This window comes from Somniosus microcephalus, chromosome 4, assembly GCF_052327205.1.
Source record: "Somniosus microcephalus isolate GS21.2 chromosome 4, FLI_Smic_1.0, whole genome shotgun sequence".
In the NCBI taxonomy this organism is placed as follows: domain Eukaryota; kingdom Metazoa; phylum Chordata; class Chondrichthyes; order Squaliformes; family Somniosidae; genus Somniosus; species Somniosus microcephalus.
The window spans coordinates 74,646,451-74,669,949 of NC_140990.1; positions in this window are offsets into that span (position 1 = coordinate 74,646,451).

Genomic DNA, 23,499 nt, shown 5'->3' on the forward strand with positions numbered 1-23,499 from the left:
GATAGCTGCCAGGTGTGAGAGTGAAACAAAAGGAAAGGGGGGGGTGGGGAAAGGAGTGGAAAAATTACAAGAAAAAATGAAATGGGGGCCGAGCTTATGATCTGAAATTGTTGAACTTGATATTGAGTCCGGAAGGCTGCAGAGTGCCTAATCGGAAGATGAGGTGCTGTTCCTTGAGTTTACGTTGAGCTTCCGTGGAACTATACAAGAGGCCAAGGACGGTGAGTTCCGAGTGGGAATGGAGCGGTGAATTAAAATGACAGGCGACCGGAAGCTCGGGGTCACCCTTACGGACTGAACGGAGGTGTTCCGCAAAGCGGTCACCCAATCTGTGTTTGGTCTCCCCAATGTAGAGGAGACCGCATCGTGAGCAGCGAATACAGTATACTAGATTGCGAGAAGTACAAGTGAATCGCTGTTTCACCTGGAAGGGGTGTTTGGGGCCCTGGACAGTGGGAAGGGGGGAGGTATAGGGGCAGGTGTTACATCTCCTCCGCTTGCACGGGAAGGTGCCAGGCGAAGGGGAAGGGCTGTTTGGGGTGATACAGGAGTGGACTAGGGTGTCTCGGAGGGAGCGGTCCCTGCGGAATGTTGAAAGGGGAGGGGAGGGGAAGATACGTTTGGTGGTGGGATCACTTTGGAGGTAGCGGAAATGCCAGAGGATGATCCGTTGAATGTGGAGGCTGGTGGGGTGAAAGGTGAGGACAAGGGGAACCCTATCGTGGTTCCGGGAGGGAGGGGCAGGGGTGAGGGCAGAAGTGCGGGAAATAGAACTGACACGGTCGAGGGCTGTGTCAACCACGGTAGAGGGGAATCCTCGGTTGCGCAAAAAGGAAGACATGTCTGAAGCACTGGTGTGGAAGGTGGCATCGTCGGAGCAGATACAGCGGAGACGGAGAAACTGGGAGAATGGAATAGAGTCCTTACAGGAAGCGGGGTGGGAGGAAGTGTAGTCCAGGTAGCTGTGAGAGTCAGTGGGCTTGTAGTGAATATTGGTCGATAACCTATCCCCAGAGATGGAGACGGCGAAGTCGAGGAAGGGAAGGGAAGAGTCAGAGATGGACCATATGAAGGTGAGGGAAGGGTGGAAATTGGGGGCAAAGTGAATGAAATTGTCAAGTTCGGGGCGAGAGCAGGGAACGGCACTGATACAGTCATCCAAGTATCGGAAAAAGAGGTGAGGGAGGGGACCCGAGTAGGACTGGAACAAAGATTGTTCCACATATCCCACGAAAAGGCAGGCATAGCTAGGACCCATGCGGGTACCCATGGCAACACCTTTGATTTGGAGGAAATGAGTGGAGTTAAAGGAGAAGTTGTTCAATGTGAGAACAAGTTCAGCCAGGCGGAGGAGGGTAGTGGTGGATGGTGACTGGTCGGGCCTCTGTTCAAGGAAGAAGCGGAGTGCCCTCAGGCCATCCGGGTGGGGGATGGAGGTGTAGAGGGATTGTACGTCCATGGTGAAAAGGAAGCGGTTGGGGCCAGGAAACTGGAAACTGTTAAAGTGGCGGAGGGCGTCCGAAGAGTCGCGGATGTAGGTGGGAAGAGACTGGACAAGGGGAGAAAAGATAGAGTCAAGATAGGAAGAGATAAGTTCCGTGGGGCAAGAACAGGCTGAAACAATGGGTCTACCAGGGCAGTCCTGTTTGTGGACCTTGGGAAGGAGGTAGAAGCGGGCTGTGCGGGGTTGGGGAACTATGAGGTTGGTGGCAGCGGGGGGAAGATCTCCAGAGGAGATGAGGTCAGTGACACTCCTCTATCACCCCAAACAGCCCTTCCCCTTCGCCTGGCACCTTCCCATGCAAGCGGAGGAGATGTAACACCTGCCCCTATACCTCCCCCCTTCCCACTGTCCAGGGCCCCAAACACCCCTTCCAGGTGAAACAGCAATTTACTTGTACTTCTCGCAATCTAGCATACTGTATTCGCTGCTCACGATGCGGTCTCCTCTACATTGGGGAGACCAAACGCAGATTGGGTGACCACTTTGCGGAACACCTCCATTCAGTCCGTAAGGGTGACTCCGAGCTTCCGGTCACCTGTCATTTTAATTCACCGCTCCATTCCCACTCGGACCTCACCGTCCTTGGCCTCTTGTATTGTTCCACGGAAGCTCAACGTAAACTCAAGGAACTCTGCAGCCTTCCGGACTCAATATCGAGTTCAACAATTTCAGATCATAAGCTCGGCCCCCATTTCATTTTATCTTGTAATTTTTCCACTCCTTTCCCCCCCCCCCCTTTCCTTTTGTTTCTCTCTCACACCTGGCAGCTATCTTTTGCCCTGCCAGTACACTTTACACCTAATCTCAGCCTATTACCATCTCGTCTAGCTTCTAATCTCTTTTACTTCTTTTGTTTCTTTTATTCTTTTGTCCGATCGCAGCCCTGCCTTCAATCTTGTTTCTTTTCTTTCCAGTTTTGAAGAAGGGTTCGACCCGAAACGTCAACTCAAATTTCTCTCCACGGATGTTGCCTGACCTGCTGAGTTTTTCCAGCATTTTCTGTTGTTATTTCAGTTCTACACTCACTGGCTCCCCTCCCTCTCCTCCCCTGGAAGTGCTGACTCTGAATAAGGAAGGATATTAGCTCTGATGATGTGGAATCTGTATGTGTAAAACTGAGAAATACCAAGGGGCAGAAAACGTTAGTGGGAATGGTATACAGACCCCCAAACAGTAATGCAGAGGTTGAAGATGGCATTAAATGGGGAATTAGAGACGCGTGCAATAAGGGCACAACAGTTATCATGTATGACTTTAATCTACATATAGATTGGGCTAACCAAATTCGTAACAATACTGTGGAGGAGAAATTCCTGGTGTGTATATGGGATGGTTTCCGGGACCAATATCTCAAGGAACCAACTAGAGACCAGGCCATCTTAGACTGGGTATTATGGAATGAGAAAGGATTGATTAGCAATCTTGTGCGAGGACCCTTGGTGCGGAGCGATCAAAATATGATAGAATTCTTCATTATGATAGAGAGTGAAGTAGTTGACTCAGAGACTAGGGCCCTGAATTTAAATAAAGAAAACTACGATGGTATGAGGTGCGAGTTGGGTAGGATTGATTGGGGAATGTCACTCAAAGGGTTGACGGTGGATAGGCAATGGCAAACATTCAAAGATAGCATGGATGAACTACAGAATTTGTTCATCCCTGTTTGGCATAAAAATAAAACAAAAAAGGTGACTCAACCGTGGCTAACAAGGGAAATTAGGGATAGCATAAGATCCAAGGAGAGGACATATAAATTGGCCAGAAAAAGCAGTAAAGCTGAGGATTGGGAGCAGTTTAGGATTCAGCAAAGGAGGACAAAGGGATTAATTAAGAGGGGGGAAATAGAGTATGAGAGAAAGCTTTCAGGGAACATAAAAGCTGATTGTAAAAGCTTTTATAGATATGAGAAGAGAAAAAGATTGGTGAAGTCAAGCGTAGGTCCCTTGCAATCAGAATCAGGGGAATTTATAATGGGGAACAAAGAAATGGCTGACCAATTAAATACATACTTTGGTTCAGTCTTCACAAAGGAGGACACAAATAACCTCCCAGAGATGTTGGGGAACATAGGGTCTAATGAGAGGGAGGAACTGAGTGAAATCAGTATTTGTAGAGAAATGGTGTTAGGGAAATTGACGGGATTGAAGGCCGATGAATCCCCAGGGCCTGATAATCTACATCCTAGGGTACTTACGGAAGTGGCCCTAGAAATAGTAGATGCATTGCTGGTCATCTTCCAAAATTCTATAGACTCTGGAACAGTTCCCATGGATTGGAGGGTAGCTAATGTTACCCCACTATTCAAAAAAGGTGGTAGAGAGAAAACGGGGAATTATAAGCCGGTAAGCCTGACATCGGTAGTGGGGAAAATGCTAGAGTCCATTATAAAAGATGTAATGGCAGAGCACTTGGAAAACAGTGACAGGATCAGACAAAGTCAACATGGATTTACAAAAGGTAAATCGTGCTTAACTAATCTACTGGAATTTTTTGAGGATGTAACTGGTAAAATAGATAAGGGAGAACCAGTGGATGTGGTGTATTTGGACTTTCAGAAGGCTTTCGATAAGGTCCCGCATAAGAGATTAGCGTGTAAAGTTAAGGCACATGGGATTGGGGGCAAGGTATTTGTAGTGTCCATGTGTTGATAGAGACACTGAAGACAGGAGTTGGTTCTTAGGTTTCTATTGAAGAACATCATGGCGGGAGTTTGGTTGGTAACCATATGTGTTGCATTCCTGTATGCGAACAAGAAGTTATCCACCTTGTGCTGAAGTTTTATGTCTTCATTACCCATGGCCTTTATGGCCTTCTTGAAGGTCTGGACAAACCTTTCAGCCAATCCATTGGTGGCGGGATGGTATGGGGCGGACGTGTAGTGCTTAACCCCATTGTTTTTTAAGAACTTCCTGAATTCTTCGGACACAAATTGCGGTCCATTATCAGAACAGATCTGTTCCGGCAGCCCATTCCTGGCAAATATGGTCCTTAATACTGTGATGGTTTTTTCCGTGGTGGTGGAGGACATCTTTATTACCTCCGGCCACTTGGAGTGTGCATCAACTGCGATTAAGAACATTGAGTCCGTAAATGGACCAGCAAAGTCGTTGTGTACCTTTTGCCAGGGAGATGAGGGCCACTCCCATGGATGTAGAGGGGCTTGTGATGGAGCATTTTGGACCTTCTGGCATCCTAGGCAGCTCTTAGTCATTTCTTCAATGTCTCCATCGATACCTGGCCACCATACAAATGCCCTGGCTAGGTTCTTCATTTTCACTCCACCCAGATGCCCCTCGTGAAGCTCCTTTAGCACTTTATCCTGGAGTTTGGGTGGAATCACCACTTTGGATCCACACATCAAGGTTCCTCAGCACACTGACAGCTGTTCTCTTCTTTGCGAGAATGCTGGCAACAGTGGTTCACCATGTGCTGGCCATCCCTTCACTGTTAAATCGTAGACCCGTGAGAGAGTCGGGTCATTTCTCGTCTCCCTTTCAATGGCAGAATTTGTTACTGGTAGACATTCCACTATGGTAGAGTGGAACATCTCCACTGGGTCTACTGTAGGTGCCTCTTCTACCGTTGGCAACGGTAGGCGCGATAAAATGTCAGCATTCCCATGCTGTTTTGATCCTTTGTATTCTATGTTGTATTGGTGTGCCCCTAGAAAAAGGGACCACCTCTGTAGCCTTTGCGCTGTCATAATGGGAACACCCTTTTTAGGGTTGAATATGGAGATGAGGGGTTGATGGTCAGTCAACAAGGTAAATTTTTGTCCGTGTAGGTAATGGTTGAATTTCTTCACTCCCCATACCAGGCTGAGTGCTTCCGTGTCGATTTGGGCATAGTTACGCTCAGCTGAGTTCAATGAGCGTGACGCAAAAGCTATCGGCCGTTCCGAGCCATCAGGGAATTTATGCGATAATACTGCTCCTATGCCATAAGGGGATGCATCGCATGCCAGTCTGATTGGCAGTGATGGGTTATAATGAGCCAAAACTTCTTCGGATGTGATTAAGTCTTTGCATTTATGGAAGGCACGTTTACAGTCTTCGTTCCATTTCCAAATTACTCCTGTTTGTAGCAGTTCATTAAGAGGGTGTAGAAGAGTTGATAAGTTCGGTAAAAATTTATGATAGTAATTTATTAATCCCAGGAATGACCTTAATTGTGAAACATTTTCAGGTGCTGGGGCTTTTATGACCGCTTCAATTTTTTCAGGTGACTTATGCAACCCTTCCTTATTTATTATGTGGCCACAATATGATATTTGATTTCGGAAAAATTCGCACTTGGGGCGATTTGCTCGTAGGCCCCGTTCTCTCAGCCGAGTGAGCACCTGCTCCAAATTGGCAAGGTGCTCGTTGTCATTTTCTCCTGTTACAAGGATGTCGTCCAGGTAGCATTGAGTACCCGGAATCCCTTGGAGTACTTGCTCCATAGCTCTTTGCCAGATAGCTGGAGCGGATGCTACTCCGAAAACTAGTCGATTGTACTGGTACAGACCTTTGTGTGTATTTATCATGAGATATTTTTTAGAGACCTCTTCAACCTCCATCTGTAGATATGCCTGTGCCAAGTCAATTTTGGTGAAACGTTTCCCTCTGGATAGTGAGGCAAAAATATATTTTATCCTCGGAAGAGGATACTGTACCATGTGAAGGACCGGGTTTACCGTCACCTTGAAGTCTCCACAGATGCAAATTTTTCTCTGTTCTTCAGATTTATATTTATTCAATGCTTTTTTCATGACTGGAACGATGGGTGTTGCCCACTCGCTCCAATCTATTTTGGATAATACGCCTGCATTTTCCAAATTCTCCAGCTCTGCCTCGACTGCTGGACGAATTGCGTATGGCACTGGTCTTGCTTTAAAAAACTTGGGAATTGCTGCATCTTCCACTTTTATTGAGGCGGTGATGCCTTTCAAGGTTCCTAGTTTCTCTTGAAACACTTCTTTGGCGTTGGCCAAGATGTCTTTTAATCGTTCAGGTATGATGTCATCATCGTTTTTTTTCTTACTGGTCACCGTCAGTGCCTGAATGGAGTGCCAGTCTAAACGTATTTTCCTGATCCATTCACATCCTATCAGCGGTGGGCCACCATCTTGTCGAATGTATAAATACAACATTTGTATTTCCTTGCCGTTGTATACAACAGGCACCCTTATTTTTCCTTTGGGGTATACTTTCTGCCCCGTATATGTTTTTAAGATAATGGATGTGTCTTTTAAAGGTATATGCGGAAATAGCCTCTCGTAATCCCGTCGATTTATGACGGTCAGAGCTGATCCTGTATCTAGCTCCATTTTAACTGGGGACCCTGCTATCGTGAGGGTAACCCAAATGGTCTGGTAATCATCTTTGGCAAGTACATTATGTAATTTGAGACAGCTTAGTCTCTTGTTTTCGGAGTCGCTATCGCTCTTCTGGTCTTCGGAGCTACTGTCCGTCATCATTTGTACCTTTCTGTACTTTTCTTTAATGATTTTTTCTTTCCTGTCTGTGGATTTATTTTGTCCAGATCGGCATACCTGTGCAATGTGTCCAATCTTTCCGCATTTCCTGCATGCTTTGTCCTTGAACCAGCAGTCCCTCTGGTTATGGGTGGATCTGCCGCAGTGATAACATCTTTCGAAACCCTATGTCATTTCATGGGTGCCGAAGTCTTGTGTCTTTTGTTGTATCTCTGCAGCTCCTCTTGCTGCTGCTTCGTATGATACAGCCATACTGAAAGCCTTGTCCAGTATTAAATCTTTTTCAGAAAGCAGCCTTTTTTGTGTTCCTTCACTTAAGAGACCGCAGACGAATTTGTCTCGAAGATAATCTGCTAGTCCTGCCCCGAATTGGCAGTATTTTGATAGCTTTCTTAATTCGGTGAGGTAATCAGCATTACTTTCATTCTTGTGTTAATTTCTCTTGAAGAATTTGAATCGTTCAGCTATCAGCAGCGGTGTTGGGTTTAAGTGCTCCTGCAGGGTATCAACAATTTCTTTAAAATCCTTGTCCTTTGGTTTGGCTGGAGTGATTAAATTTCGTAACAGCCCGTATGTCTTTGCGCCCATTAGATTCAGCAGTACTGAAGCTTTTTTTCCATCTTCTATTCCATTTGCAGTGCAATATACCTCTACTCTTTCCACATATGTGGTCCAATCCTCTATTTCGCTATCAAAAGCATCAATATTGCCAGACTTAGGCATCTTAGAAAAGATATGGTGCTTCCCGCGCTTTTTTTTCTTTTCTGCAGAAAAGATATGGCGCTTCCCGCACTTTCCCGCCGCTGCTGCCAATGACAACGCTGTTTCCCGCGGTTTCTGTTCTTTTGTTTTTTTATTTATTTATTTACAGTTGGACACTCGTTCCCACTGGACTTTCTCTCTAGGTCTGAACGCCGACCTGCTTGCAGCGCCGGCCGTCTCCCGAGTGCTCCCTCCCCATCTGTTATTGCTTGCCTCCGATTTCGCTGTTTGTCCCAGCTGTAGAGCCAGCCGCTGGAGCCCCAGCCTGACGCCCAGGAACGATTAGCGCAGTACCAGCCATCAGCTTGGCCAGCTGGTGAAACCACAGCTTCTTTTACTTTCTTGAGTCTTCTGGACACCCGAGGAATTGATGTCCTTGAGGTGCTGCCGAATTGCAGATAAGTCCGTTTCCACTTCGTCGCCACTTTAGTGTCCGTGTGTTGATAGAGACACTGAAGACAGGAGTTGGTTCATAGGTGTTTACTAAGCAAAGTCTGGGGGGGGGGGTACTAACGGATATAACACAATATACAGGCTTATATAGCCCGAGTGGCCATTACCAGCATTACAGCACACATGGGGCTCTTAAAGGCACATACACTACAGTATTGACTTGGATAAAGAACTGGTTGGCAGACAGGAAGCAAAGAGTTGGAATAAACGGTGTCTTTTTCCGAGTGGAAGGCAGTGACTAGTGGGGTACCATAGGCATCAGTGCTAGGACACCAGCTATTCACAATATATATAAATGATCTAAATGAGGGAACTAGATGTAATATCTCCAAGTTTGCAGATGACACAAAGCTGGGTGGGCGTGTGTGCTGTGAGGAGGATGCAGAGAAACTCCAGTATGATTTGGACAGGTTGGGTGATGATACTGCATCTGCCATGCATCTGCCCAATGTGGATAAATGCGAGGTTATCCACTTCGGTGGCAAAAACAGGAAGGCAGATTATTATCTGAACGGCAATAGATTGGGAAAAGGGGAAGTGCAACGAGACCTGGGTGTCCTTGTGCACCAGTCGCTGAAGGTAAGCATGCAGGTGCAACAGGTGGTTAAGAAGGCAAATCGTATGTTGGCCTTCATAGCGAGAGGATTCGAGTACAGGAGCAAGGATGTCTTGCTGCAGTTGTACAGGGCCTTGGTGAAACCACACCTTGAGTATTGTGTGCAGTTTTGGTAGCCTTATCTGAGGAAGGATGTTCTTGCCATGGAGAGAGTGCAGCGAAGATTGATCAGACTGATACCTGGGATGGCAGGAATGACGTATGAGGAGAGATTGGATCGATTAGGCTTATATTCGCTAGAGTTTAGAAGAATGAGAGGGGATCTTAAATATATTCAAGAAGGCGTTAGATATATTTCTTAAGGCTAAAGGAATCAAGGGATATGGGGAGAAAGCAGGGACAGGGTACTGGATTTGAACGATCAGCCATGATCTCATTAAATGGCGGAACAGGTTCGAGGGGCCGAATGGCCTACTCCTGCTCCTATCTTCTATGTTTCTATCAGGGACATTATACTTTGGGATTTGGGGACAAGATCAGGCGGATCCAGGTGTTGGGCTGGTTACATCCAATCATCAGCCTGTCTGAAATGGGCTTCTGAAAATAACCTGTCACCATCTGATTCCACCATCATATCTTCATCTATTACCCGCCTTTCGCCCTCACTAGAGCACTTTTCACCACCATGACCACTCTCTATACTGAGGCTCTCTGATTTCCATTTATAGGATTTGGTGTCACAACGTAAGTGGTCACTTACATTGCTTTCCTTTGACTTAGACTTAGTTGCACTAATAAATCTTTACTAACTCAAGCTTAACACTAACCATTAAAGAGACTAAACACACAAATGTATATTGATGCACTTACCAATATACTTATGTTAATTTGCACTGATGTGTGTTGATTATAACGTCACTTTTTCAGTGTCCTCCAGTGCGATTATTTATTTACTGTTGCTCCTTGGTTTAAATTACTGAGCACCTCCTTCCCCCTCAGCATCCAATTCCCATTATCACCAAATTCCCCTTACCACCCTGTTCAGCAAGCCACTCCATTAAGTAGCTTCTCCAGCTCTGTGCCACACAGCTCATCCTCCTCCTAGTCCCTCCTCCAAATTTATGTCTTCAGCTAGTCCACTCACTTTTCTGCCACCTTGTTGTTGACCTAAAATGGCGATGGTTGTTACCCAGAACACTCCTCGTGCGAGAATAGGCCCTATCAATGCTGCAGAGGCTGGTGTGCACAGGCGTGGGGAGGGCTCGGTGCGGGGCGGGTCCCGCGCGTGCGCAGTGCCGCCAGTCGGGTGATGACGGCGGAAGGTGGAGAGAAGATTCCGGAGTGGGGAGGAGACGGTGGAGCGCGGTGGAGCAATGGAACCGGCGGGGAGGCTTTATAAACACCCGGGGTGGGCCTCAGACCCCGAACAAGAGCCTCCGGGCCGGGCGTTTGCCCCGAGCAGGGTGGCAGCTGCAGGGCTTTCTCCTGGTGACAGGCCCGGGTTAATGACCGCCATCTTGAGAGGCTCAGGGGGCAGCAGGGCGCAGGAACCAGGAGGAGAGAATCTTGTCAATTTCTATCCTGGACTCACAGTGATGGCTTTTGTAAACTCCTTTTACAGGCTGTGACAAGGGCAGCATTTACACACCGCAAACTCAAACCAAACATCACATCAAGATCTGACAGAGTCACTCCATTCATCAGGACCCGAATATCATCAGCCTTTGAATGTGTAAGGAGAAAGGTTTGTCTGTTGTGTTTGTGGGAAAAGATTTCAAACATCAGTGACTGGAACAGCACCGAGACACCCACACCCGAGTGAGAGTGTTCCAGTGCGCTGACTGTGGAAAGAGCTTTGACTAGTTACACAGCCTGAAAAACATCGCACCATTCACAGCGGGGAGAAACCGTACACGTGTTCTGTGTGTGGATGAGGCTTCAACCGAGTGTCCAACCTGGAGAGACACAAGGACACCCGCACCATGGAGAAACTGTGGAAATGTGGGGACTGTGGGAAGGGATTCAATTACCTGTCCCAGCTGGAAAATCATAGGCGGAGTCACACCAGGGAGAGGCCGTTCTCCTGCTCTGAGTGTGGGAAGGGATTCACTCACTCAGTCATTCTGCCTTCAGTCACACCAGAGAGTTCACACTGATGAGAGACCGTTCAGTTGCTCTCACTGTGGCAAGAGGTTCAGGTGTTCATCAAACCTCATTGCACACCAGCAAGTTCACACTGGGGAGAAGCCATTCACCTGTTCCATGTGTGAGAAGGGATTCAGTAAGTCAACCACTCTGCTGAGACACCAGCGAGTTCACACTGGGGAGAGGCAGTTCACCTGCCCAGTGTATGAGAAGGGATTCACTCGGTCATCCCACCTGCTGAGACACCAGCGTGTTCACAAGTGACTGCAGAGGTTGGATTCTGCTGCTTTTCCTGGTGTTAATGACATCCAGGACTGAACCATGTTTATTCTGACAGTGGGGTTTGTTTCTGCTGATGTTAATAACCCCTATAACTGGGCTGGAGTTTAATATTCTGGATATATAGCTGATTGTGTTCTCGGGACTGCAGTGTCCCTTTAAGAACCGCTGTCTGCGATCCTTCCGCTTAATTCAGGGACTCTCACTAGAAATTAGTTCACAATAAAATTACACATTTTACTTGAATCCTAAATTAATCTTTGGTACAATTCAGTGTCTGAAAGGTTCCGCTGATTAACATCTCCAATTAGAAAGTGCTGATTAATCCTCGCTGACAATTCTTACTGACTTGCACATTACACACAGTGGCACCTCCATTATCCACCAGACTAAAGGGGAATGGGAATTGGTGGAGAATCGAGAGTCCCTATTGTGTCTCAAGGGGTTTTATACCCTTACCTATATAACAATTAAGGAGGACTCCGGGGTGGAGAGTTCAGCTAACGGCCATTTTATTTACAATGTGCTTCTTCACTCAATGCACTACATTTCCCATAGTGCACTGCAAATCACCACTACGGTATCCCATGTGGGACAATTCTAATACACATTCAAAATACACAACATATTTCCTCCCCCTTAAAATAGAATGTCCACAAAACAGAATAACTGAAAATGACTATAACTTTGGAAGAGAGGGTAGACTGCCTCTACATTCCGCTAACCCTGGGGATTATTCTGCCCCATGCACACAGGTTAGCACTAACTGTAACTAAGGCGCTCTGGAGGCTGCCTTTCTCTTTGGGGGTAACGCCTAGTCTCAGGAGCAGGCTCTGGCTGGCTCTCCCGTGACCCTGCAGGCGTGGCTTCCTCCCTCGATGGCACAAGAGTGGATGGTGCCACCGTCTCAGGGTCGGACGACCAGTCCCTGCTGGAGCCCCCAGCAGGTCCTTGACCCTCTGTTTCTTGGGTTACCTGTGGTGACTGTCTTGGCAGTAACTGGTCTACATGCCGTCTCCATGTTCGGTCATCTCCGGTGCGGACTCGGTATGAAACGGGGCCTGTCTTTTGAATGACCATAGCCGGGACCCACCACTCCGGGGTGGTGTAGTTATGCGCGAGGACTTTGCCCCCCACCACAAAGTGTCATTCTTTGGGCCTCTGAGCTCATCTGCTGACTTGATCCTGCTGATTGGCGTGCACCACTGCTTCTGTGGATGTTGGCCTCAGCAGGTCAAGGCATGTCCATAGCTGCCTTGCCATGAGTAGGTAAGCAGGAGATGCTCCAGTCGTAGCATGAGGCGTGTTTTGGTATTTCAGCAAGAAAGCATTCAGGCGCTGCTTTAGGAGGAACATCACTTCTTGCCGCTTTCAACGCGCGTTTCAGCGTTCTGACAAATCTCTCCGCCAATCCATTCGTGGATGGATGATAAGGCGCGGAGAACGTGTGCTCTTGAGGAACTCCTCCATCTCCTGGGATGTGAACTGTGTTCCATTGTCGGTTACGATCTGGTCCGGCAGACCAAATCGCCCAAACATCTCTCTCAGAGTCTCAATGGTTTTCTCCGTAGTGGTAGTGGACATTACTGCAACCTCCGGCCATTTGGAATGGGAGTCCACCGTGACCAGGAACATTGCTCCTTCCACTGGTCCCGTGAAGTCCAGATGGATCCGTTGCCACGGTGTTGCCGGCCATTCCCATGGATGCAGTGGCGCTGCTCTTGGCGTATCCCTGGTTGTCTCGCATGATGGGCATGATTTCGCTTCAACTTCAATTTCATGATCCACACCGGGCCACCAGAAGTAGCTTCGTGCCAGCTCCATCACCCGGACAATACCACAATGTCCTGAGTGCAGCTCGTTGAGGACATGCTTCCGCAGCTTTGGTGGTATGATCACGCGCATGCCCCAAAGGAGGCATCCTGACGTGACAGACAACTCCTTCCCTCTTGACAGGTAAGGTAGGAGCTCAGGTGGTGCGTCTGACACCCGTGATCCGTCTCCTCGCATCACCCGATCCAGCACCTTGGATAGTGTAGGGTCCAGTCTGGTCTCTTTCTTGACCTGCCGGGCCATGACAGGGGCATTGCTCACCATGTCAAAGTAGAGAACCTTCTGCACACAGCCTTCAGAGGGCACCGGCAGCGGAAGTCTTGACAATCCATCCGCATTGCCATGTGCTGCTGACCTCCGGTATTTGATGTTGTAATTGTTTGCAGATGATACTAAGATGGGAGGGAAAGTAGTGAGTGAGGAGGACATAAAAACCTGCAAGGGGACATAGACAGGCTAAGTAAGTGGGCAGAGATTTGGCAGATGGAATACAATACTGGAAAGTGTGAGGTTATGCACTTTGGCAGGAAAAATCGTAGAGCAAGTTATTATCTTAATGGCAAGAAACTGGAAAGTACTGAAGTACAAAGGGATCTGGGGGTCCTGGTGCACGAAACTCAAAAGGTTAGTATGCAGGTGCAGCAAGTGATTAAGAAGGCCAATGGAATGTTGGCTTTCATTGCTAGGGGGATAGAATATAAAAATAGGGAGGTATTGCTTCAGTTGTACAAGGTATTGGTGAGACCGCACCTGGAATACTGCATACAGTTTTGGTGTCCATACTTAAGAAAAGACATACTTGCTCTCGAGTCAGTACAAAGAAGGTTCACTCGGTTAATCCCGGGGATGAGGGGATGGACATATGAGGAGAGGTTGAGTAGATTGGGACTCTACTCATTGGAGTTCAGAAGAATGAGAGGCGATCTTATTGAAACATATAAGATTGTGAAGGGGTTGGATCGGGTGGATGCAGGGAGGATGTTCCAGATGATGGGTGAAACTAGAACTAGGGGGCATAGTCTTAGAATAAGGGGCTGCTCTTTCAAAACTGAGATGAGAAGGAACTACTTCACTCAGAGGGTGGTAGGTCCATGGAAGATGCTGCCCCAAAAAGCTGTCGAAGCTACATCATTAAATAAATTTAAAACAGAAATAGACAGTTTCCTAGAAGTAAAGGGAATTAAGGGTTACGGGGAGCGGACAGGAATTTGGACAGGAGTCTAGGTTCGGATCGGTCATGGCCCTGTGGGTAGCGGAGTGGGCCCAGGGGCCGTGTAGCCTGATCCTGCTCCCGTTTCGTGTGTCTAATTCTGTTAGATTCAGGAGATAGTCCTGTCATAGTGGATTGGCAGTTAGGATCAGATCAGCCATGATCTTATTGAATGGCGGAGCAGGCTCGAGGGGCCAATTGGCCTACTCCTGCTTCTATTTCTTATGTTCTTATCAGCGCCCAGCGCTGCATCCTGCATGCTGCCAGGGAGGGTATTCCTGTGTGTGGACCAAAGATCGATGTCAGAGGACGATGATCCGTCAGCAAGGTGAATTTCCTTCCGAACAAGTAGTTGATGGGCCTTCAATAACCACAAAACTATAAGTTATAGACTTAAACAAGTTGGCTTTTAATCATGAAGATCAGAGCTAACATCTCAACATGCCGACTGGTTCACAGGAATGAGTCATACAGATCCTGGGATCTTTATGTAAGAGAAGTCAGGGGCGGAGCCAAGAGCCAAAACCTGGAACCTCCCAGGTTAGTCGGGAAAGAGGAAGTGAAACTATACACACTGGGGGAGGGTAAGATACATGAGTGCAAAATGAATACAGGATCAAGACAAACCGATTTCATTACATTCACCCCTTCTATAGATTTAGTCCATCGGGGTGATGTTTCTTAAAAGTTGGTATAAGTGAGTCTGTCAGGAGGTTTTGCCGTTCTCAGTGATCGGCGCAAAGCCAGTTGGGGTGTCTCTAGGGGAGTGGATTCTGGTTCCTCCGCTGTCTGGGCCTCCGCAGTGTCTTCCAGGTTATCTGCAGTGTCCTCCAGGTTAAAGTTGGGTATTGATACCTCTGGGCGTCCTGTCTCTTTGTAGTGTAGGTCTTCATCGGGTAGTCTCCCATCGTTCTCTCCGCTCCCCGAGGGAGCGAGGTCTTTTATGCAAACAGTGTCCTCTCGCCCGTCAGAGTATTCGATATAGGCGTACTGAGGGTTTGCATGGAGGAGCTGTACCTTTTTCCACAAGGGTGTCCGTTTCATGGCGCCTCTCGTGCTTCCGCAATAGTACTGTCCCCGGAGACGTCAGCCACGCGGGTAGAGATATGCCCAAGGTGGATTTCCGGGGGAAAACGAACATCTTTTCGTGAGGGGTAGCGTTAGTGGCTGTACATAACAGAGACCTTATGGAGTGGAGCACGTCTGGGAGGACTTCCTGCCAGCGAGAGGTCGGAAGGCCTTTTGACTTTAAGGCTAACGTGACAGCCTTCGAAACAGTAGCATTCTCCCTTTCCACTTGCCCATTACCCCGGGGGTTGTAGATAGTGGTTCTGCTGGTGGCTATCCCCTTCGAGAGCAAGAACTGGCGCAGCTCATCACTCATGAATGACGTCCCCCTATCGCTGTGTATGTAGTTCGGCATGCCAAACATGCAGAATAGATTACAGAGACACTGGTCATGTCTGGGCAGGGAATGGCGAAGGGGAAGCAGGAATATTCATCAATGATATTGAAGAAGTATACGTTACGGTCGGCAGAGGGAAGGGGTCCCTTGAAGTCCAGACTTAGGCGCTCGAATGGCCGTGTGGCTTTGATAAGGTGTGCACGGTCAGGCCTGTAGAAATGAGGCTTGCATTCCGCACAGATGCGGCAGGCTCTGGTCATTGCCCTGACCTCCTCGATGGAGTGGGGCAGATTGCGGGACTTTATAAAATTCTATAGTCGGGTGACCCCTGGGTGACAGAGGTTGTTGTGGAGACCCTGTAATTTGTCCGTATGAATGCTGGCACACATTCCCCGTGATAGGGCATCTGGGGGTTCATTAAGGGCTCCCGGCCTGTACATAATATCATAGTCGAACGTGGATAGTTCGATCCTCCACCTGAGTATTTTGTCATTCTTGATTTTCCCCCTTTGTTTGTTATTAAACATGAAAGCCACCGACCGCTGGTCGGTGAGCAGGGTGAAACGTTTGCCAGCGAGGTAGTGTCTCCAGTGCCGCACTGCCTCCACTTTAGCCTGTGCCTCCTTCTCGACAGAAGAGTGCCTGATTTCAGGTCCCTGAAGGGTTCGGGAGAAGAAGGCCACAGGTCTCCCAGCCTGATTGAGGGTCGCAGCTAAGGCAAAGTCTGACGCATCGCTTTCGACTTGAAAGGGAATGCATTCGTCCACTGCACACAGTGCAGCCCTTTCAATGTCCTGTTTAATGCTGGTGAAAGCCTCCTGAGCTTCAGCTGATAGTGGGAAGGATGTCGATTTAATGAGGGGTTGGGCCTTATCAGAGTAATTTGGCACCCATTGGGCATAATACAAAAAAAATCCCAGGCACCTTTTTAAAGCTTTGGGATTGTGTGGCAGGGGCAGTTCCTTTAGGGGGCGTAATCGGTCAGGGTCGGGTCCAATTACCCCATCTTCCACCACACAGCCGAGGATACAGAGATGGGTTGTGTTGAAGACACATTTGTCTTCGTTGTAGGTTAGATTCAGCTTTAGGGCAGTTTTTAAAAATTTCGCAAGATTTAGATCGTGGTCTTGCTGGTTGTGCCTGCAGATAGTGACATTGTCCAGATAGGGGTAGGTAGCTTGTAGTTTATTCTCGTCAACCATGCGGTCCATCTCACGTTGGAAGACCGAGACCCCATTTGTTACCCCGAAGGGCACTCTGAGAAAATGGTAGAGGCGCCCGTTCGCCTCGAAGGCGGTGTATGGGCGGTCCCCCATTCTAATGGGGAGCTGGTGATACGCGGATTTGAGGTCGATAGTCGAGAAGACTCGGTATTGCGCAATCTGGTTGACCATTTCTGATATGCGGGGTAAAGGGTAGGCGTCCAGCTGGGTATAAATATTAACAGTCTGGCTGTTGTCAATTACCATCCGTTTCTTTTCGCTTTTTTTAACTATGACTACTTGGGCACGCCACGGGCTGGTACTGCATTCAATAATGCCTTCCCGCAGGAGTCTGTCCACTTCCGCCTTGATAAAGTGTCTGTCTTCCAGACTGTACCGTCTACTTTTGGTTGCTATGGGCCTACAGTTCGGAGCGAGATTAGTGAATAAAGAGGGCGGGCTGATTTTTAAGGTTGATAGGCCACAGACTGAGTGGCGGCTGAGACCCGCCCTATGCTAGCGTGACACTTTCGTGGTGGCATTGGAAGTCCAGGCCCAAGATTACATTAACACAGAGTTCTGGCATCACGAGGAGTTTAAAATCCTTGTAGTCCGTGCCTTTTACAGTCAGTGTTACCACACAGTAGCCCAAAATGTCCGAAGTGTGGGGCTTAGCAGCCATAGCAATTCTGCTCCGTGTAGAGGTTACCGTTAATGAGTGCCGCCATACCAGGCTAGGGTGGATAAAACTCTCGGTACTCCCACAGTCAATTAAACATTTCGTTAAATTCCCGTTTACCTGTATGTCCATCATGGATTTTGTCAACGGGTGTGGCCTGGATTGATCCACCATGATCGAAGCCACTGTTGGGCCCTGGGCGGCCGTTGAGTCGGGAAAAGATGGCGGATCCCAAGATGGCGGCCCGCACGGCACGCATGAGGCGATGACGGAGTTGGAAATCGGATTCCCCCTGCAGACTTTGCTAAAATGCCCCTTTTTCTTACAGTTGAAGCATGTAGCGTCCTTCGCTGGGCAGCGTTGTCTGGGGTGCTTGGCCTGGCTGCAGAAGTAGCATTTCGGGCCTCGAGACATTGCCGCTGTAGTAGGACTCCTGGGTGAACTTCTGTGTAGGGACTCCGGCGGCATAGAGCTGGTCTGAGACCTGGATGGGGAAGATGGCTGATTCCAAGATGGCGGCCCCCTCGGCGCGCACGAGGCGGTGAGGGCCGCATGGCCGGAAGAATAAGAGTCAGAGTTTTTCTGGGCCACGTCCAGCGATCGCGCAGTGGCCACTGCCTTTTTTAAGTCTAGGACCTCCTTCTCCAGCAGTCTCTGCCGGATATAATTCGATTTGAGGCCCGTGATGAAGGAATCGCGGACCAATTCGTCAGAGTACGCGTTGGCCGTCACGGCCTTGCAGTTACAGTCCTGGACCAGGTCCTTTAGGCCCTGTAAGAAATCATCCATTGATTCCTCTGGTCGCTGCCTGCGTGTAGCCAGCAGATGTCTGGCGTACACTTAGTTTACCGGCCTCTGGTATTGGGCCTTCAGGATAGTGCTGGCCTCCGTGTAAGAGGTGGCGTCCCGGATGAACGAATAAATCCGATGACTTATGCGAGTAGTCAGTAGACTCAGTTTATCTACCTCGGTAGTGGATGAGGCCCCCGCGAAGAGTTCGAAGCATTTGAGCCAGTGTCCAAATTGATTTGATGCTTCAGCAGAATGTGGATCCAAGTCCAGACGCTCTGGTTTTAGGAGTCGATCCATCCTAGTATTCTTTAGTGATTAAAATTGATGGGCCTTCAATAACCACAAAACTAGAAGTTATAGACTTAAACAAGTTGGCTTTTAATCACTAAGATCAGAGCTAACATCTCAACACGCCGACTGGTTCACAGGAATGAGTCATACAGATCCTGGGATCCTTATGTAAGAGAAGTCAGGGGCGGAGCCAAGAGCCAAGACCTGGAACCTCCCAGGTTAGTCGGGAAAGAGGAAGTGAAACTATACACAGTGGGGGAGGGTAAGATACATGAGTGCAAAACAAATACAGGATCAAGACAAACAGATTTCATTACAGTAGTGATGGAACTTTTTGATTCCAAAGATGATGCCCAAAGCCTCTTTTTCGATCTATGGGTATTTCACCTCCGGCTTGCTCATGGACCTTGATGCGAATGCAATCGGCTTCTCTTCGCCTGAGGGCAAGATGTGGGACACGACCGCGCCGACGCCATAAGGCGACGTGTCACAGGCCAGCTGAATCTGCAATGACGGGTCAAAGTGCTTCAACACTCTGGGGTCAGTCAAAGCTGCTTTGGCTTTCTTGAATGCAGCTTCGCACTCCTTCGTCCACGCCCAGGCCTTGCCCTGACACAGCAACTCATGTAATGGCTTCAACAGTGATGCCAGCTGTGGAATAAACTTTCCGTAATAGTTCAGGAGACCCAAGAATGACCGCAGCTGGCCGACATTTGTAGGTGCAGGAGCGTCGGCAATAGTTTTCACTTTCGACGATGCTGTGTGTAGGCCGGCCGCGTCGATGACATGGCCTAGGTACTCCACTGATGGCTTGAAAAATTCGCATTTGTCCTTGCAAACGCGCAAGCCATATTCTTCAAGTCTTCCCAGTGTCTTCGTCAGGTTCTGCAGCTGCTCGTTGTCGTCCTTTCCTGTGACAAGGATATCGTCGAGATAACATTGAACCCCTGGAATGCTGCTTAAGATCTGGTCCATAGCCCGCTGAAACAATGCTGGTGCTGACGTTATACCAAAGGGTAGGCGGCAGTACCTGTAGAGGCCCTTGTGGGTGGTGATGGTGAGGTACTTCTGTGAGTCCTCTTCTACATGCATCTGCAAGTAGGCTTGGCAGTGATCAATCTTGCTAAACTTCTGACCGCCTGCTAGACCCACAAAAAGATCTTCAATGATGGGGAGGGGGTACTGTTCAGCTGAGAGCACAGGATTCACTGTTACTTTGAAATCTCCACATAAGCGAACCACGCCGTCACCCTTCATCACTGGTACCACAGGCGTGGCCCACTCACTGTGCGAAACCGGCACCAGGACCCCTATCTTGACCAGACGCTCCAGGTCAGCCTCCACCTTTGGTCTGAGGACGTAGAGAACGTTCCTTGCCTTCAGGAGTCATGGCTGGCTGTCAGGCTTCACTTTGAGTTTGACCGTAATCCCCTTCATACTCCCCAATTCTCCGTCAAAGACAGTCGCATGCTTTGTCAACACTGCCGCTAGCCCCGCCTCTTCGACTGACACCGCATTCACTTTTTTCCAATCCAGATGAATTTTCTCCAACCATGGCCTGCCCATCAGGGATGGATAGTCACCCTTGACCACGTAAACTGGCAGCATCACGGTTTGTCCATTAAGCTCCACCTTGACCTCCGTCTTACCCAGCACTGGGGCTGTTTCCCCAGTGTAGGTCTTTAAGATGAGCTTGGCTGGCATCAGTGATAGGTGGTTCAGTTTTTCTTTGAATAGCTTCTCTGAAATCAAGGAGACAGCGGCCCCCATATCTAGCTCCATTTTGACCGGTATTCCCTCCAGTAGTGGAGTGACTCCATTCACCGTTAACACATGGAGATTCAGCTCCCCATCAGAGTCTGTGTCACTGTCTTCCTGTTCTTGTTTCACCATGTGTAGGTTTTTCTTTTTAGAACGCCAGCTGGGTGTGGTTCCTTGTTTGTTTTTGTGTGTCTCTGTGTAGGATTGTTTGCTTTGCCCTTTACAACACGTTCAATGTGTCCTTTCTTTTCACATTTCCGACAGGTCAGGTCTTTACACCAGCAGTCAGATGACCTGACCTTCCACATCTGTAACACTCTCTGGCGCCCCTTGCATGCCTATCCGGTGTAGCTGCTACCCTGTACACTCTTGTTGCAGCCCCCAACAGCTGTGCATCTTTAGCTGCTAACTCCATAGACAGAGTGAGCTCCACTGCTGATTTAAGCATCAGTTTGTCAGTCGTGAGCAAGCGCTTCTGTGTTGCTTCACATCTTAATCCACACACAAACCTATCACGGACAGTGTCATTTAGAGTTTCACCAAACTCACAATGCTCAGTTAGCTTCTTTAGCACTGCAACATATTCGGCTATGGACTCACCCTCCCCTTGGTTTCGTTTGTGAAACCTGAACCTCTCGGCAATCAGCAACGGCTTGGGTGCGAAATGTGTTTCCAAAACTTCCACAATCTGATCATATGTCTTAGCGCCGGGCTTATCCGGGTGCATCAAACTCCGTAACAAGCCAAATGTTTTTGCTCCGATCACACTGAGGAACGTCGCCACTCTCACGTCATCTTTAATGCCATTAGCAGTCACGAAAAATCCGAAACGCTCTGTATAAGCACTCCATTGCTCCGCCGTTTCATCAAATGGTCCAAATGCTCCGGTTAGCATAGCCATTTTGTTTTCCTTTTTCTTTTAATCTTTAAAAAAAAAGTGGAGGAAAAGGACTGTAAATAGTCCTTTTCCTCCACTTCGTTTCACTGTATCGTTACTCTCCCCTTCTTATTTGTGTAACACACGAACCGCCACCTTTACGAGGCGATTGCACCAGCACTAAACTGCGGGCGCACCATTGAGAAAAGACAGGAACTTCTTACTTCAAATATCGTCGATTCCAGTGCAAAGTGATGCGCAAGTCCGTCGTCCTCGTCGCCAGTTTTATTGTGTCTCAAGGGGTTTTATACCCTTACCTATAAACGATTAAGAAGGACTCCGGGGTGGAGAGTTTAGTTAACGGCCATTTTATTTACAATGTGCTTCTTCACTCAATGCACTACATTTCCCATAGTGCACTGCAAATCACCACTACGGTATCCCATGTGGGACAATTCTAATACACATTCAAAATACACAACAGTCCCCAAATGTTGCCCCTCCAGTCTGGTACAGCAATCCCCTCGGCACGGGAATGGAGACAAGTCCAGTTATAGTGACGGGATGAGTTAAAGGTATTTACTCAGACGGCCGGAAGGTGGGAAGTGGTGTTCCACGGGGATCGGTGCTGGGACCACTGTTGTTCACCATTTACATGAATGTTGTTCACCATTTACATGAATGATTTGGACTCTGGAATCAGAAGTTCAATTTCAAAATTTGCTGATGACACTAAATTGGGGGGTGTAGTTAATACTGAGGAAGACTGCGATAGCATCCTTGTAGAATTATTCAGTTGTGTTCAGTAAATAGCAGCATCTTTTAATTTGCTTTGACTGATCACATCACTATATAGTTATGTGAAAAACAGAAATCATTAACAGCTCCCAATTTCAGAATTGTCAGATTCAAACTCAACTTCTTCCAAGTACAATCTAACATTTCAAAAATTGTAATGGATGTAGGCGAGATATTAGGACTGTTGTCTAACACAATCCAAACACAGTGACACACAGACAGATGGGCAGGTGTAGCTTCACAGCGAATTCTTTCAAGCCTCACTAAAAAGTTGCAGACTGGCAATCCATTGTTCACTAATGGAGTTGTGATCTTTGTAAATTAAGAAAGGAAATGCATGGAAATGTGTCAAAGAGTTGATTAACAGAATGGGGCATCATCTCCCTTTGATTTCTATTTCTGACACCAGGCAACAGAAAAATGTCATTACAACACGACATAAACAGACTCTTCAGGTGTGAGACATCAGACTTCAGAACAACACGTCTGCCAGCTCTGGCCACAAACCTCAGTACAGTCAACCTTTCAGCAGCTGCAGCCCCGATTAAATAACTAGTCGTTTAACATGTCTAGTAGAGCTTTTGTATCAAAATAGAAGAAATGTATTTGTGACACACACACACAATTAATAATTACATCACAATGTGATTGTGATGATGGGTTAAAGAGGCGATAATCAGAGGTGTCCACCATTCGAGGAAGGTATCAAGTGAACCGGTGGACACCGCCTGCTCCCTCTCCAGGGCCACCCGGGCAGGGACAAGACCGCGAAAGAGAGGCAGGCAGCCAGAGTGACCCCCCATGGGCCCCGCCCACCCTGGGCCTACAAATTGCTGTTTTCGCCAGGCCCAAGAGCAGGTCCAGGAGAAGATCCTCTGACTTACCCACCCCCCTCCGCACCGGGTGGCCAAAGATTAGGAGCGTGAGGCTAAAGTGTAACCAAGAGTTGAGGAGCAGCCCATTCAGGTAACTATACAGGGGCTGCAACCTCTCACACTGAATATATACACGGCCCATGGACTCCTCTAGGCCGCAAACATCACATCTGGCATTGGAGTCCGGAAAGGAGCTTAAAAACTGTTGCACACGACAGCTCCTTACAACAGTCTCCACCACAGATCCCCAATGGTGCAGGGAAGGACCCCCGCGTAGAGAGCCCTCCATTGGGGAACCTCACCTCCGCCGGACAGCAAGATGACCCGTCCGTCTGATTGAGATTGGGCAATAAACAAATTAATCAATAAATGATACAGAAACCAGAGTCCCCGGGTCCTCAGCCCTGGTGTGAAGTACGCTGGCCACCAATTTTTCGTTACTAACTCACACCTCAGGCCCCGCCCAATCTGGTTTAATTACTAAATGTTTTCTAACTCGGGTTCAGGCCTGTCAGTGAGGGAAACAAGGCCTCATTTATTGGTGTGTCCCACCCGAGTGGCTGTTAATGGCTTTAATAAACTGGCAGCAAGGTTGTTTTTA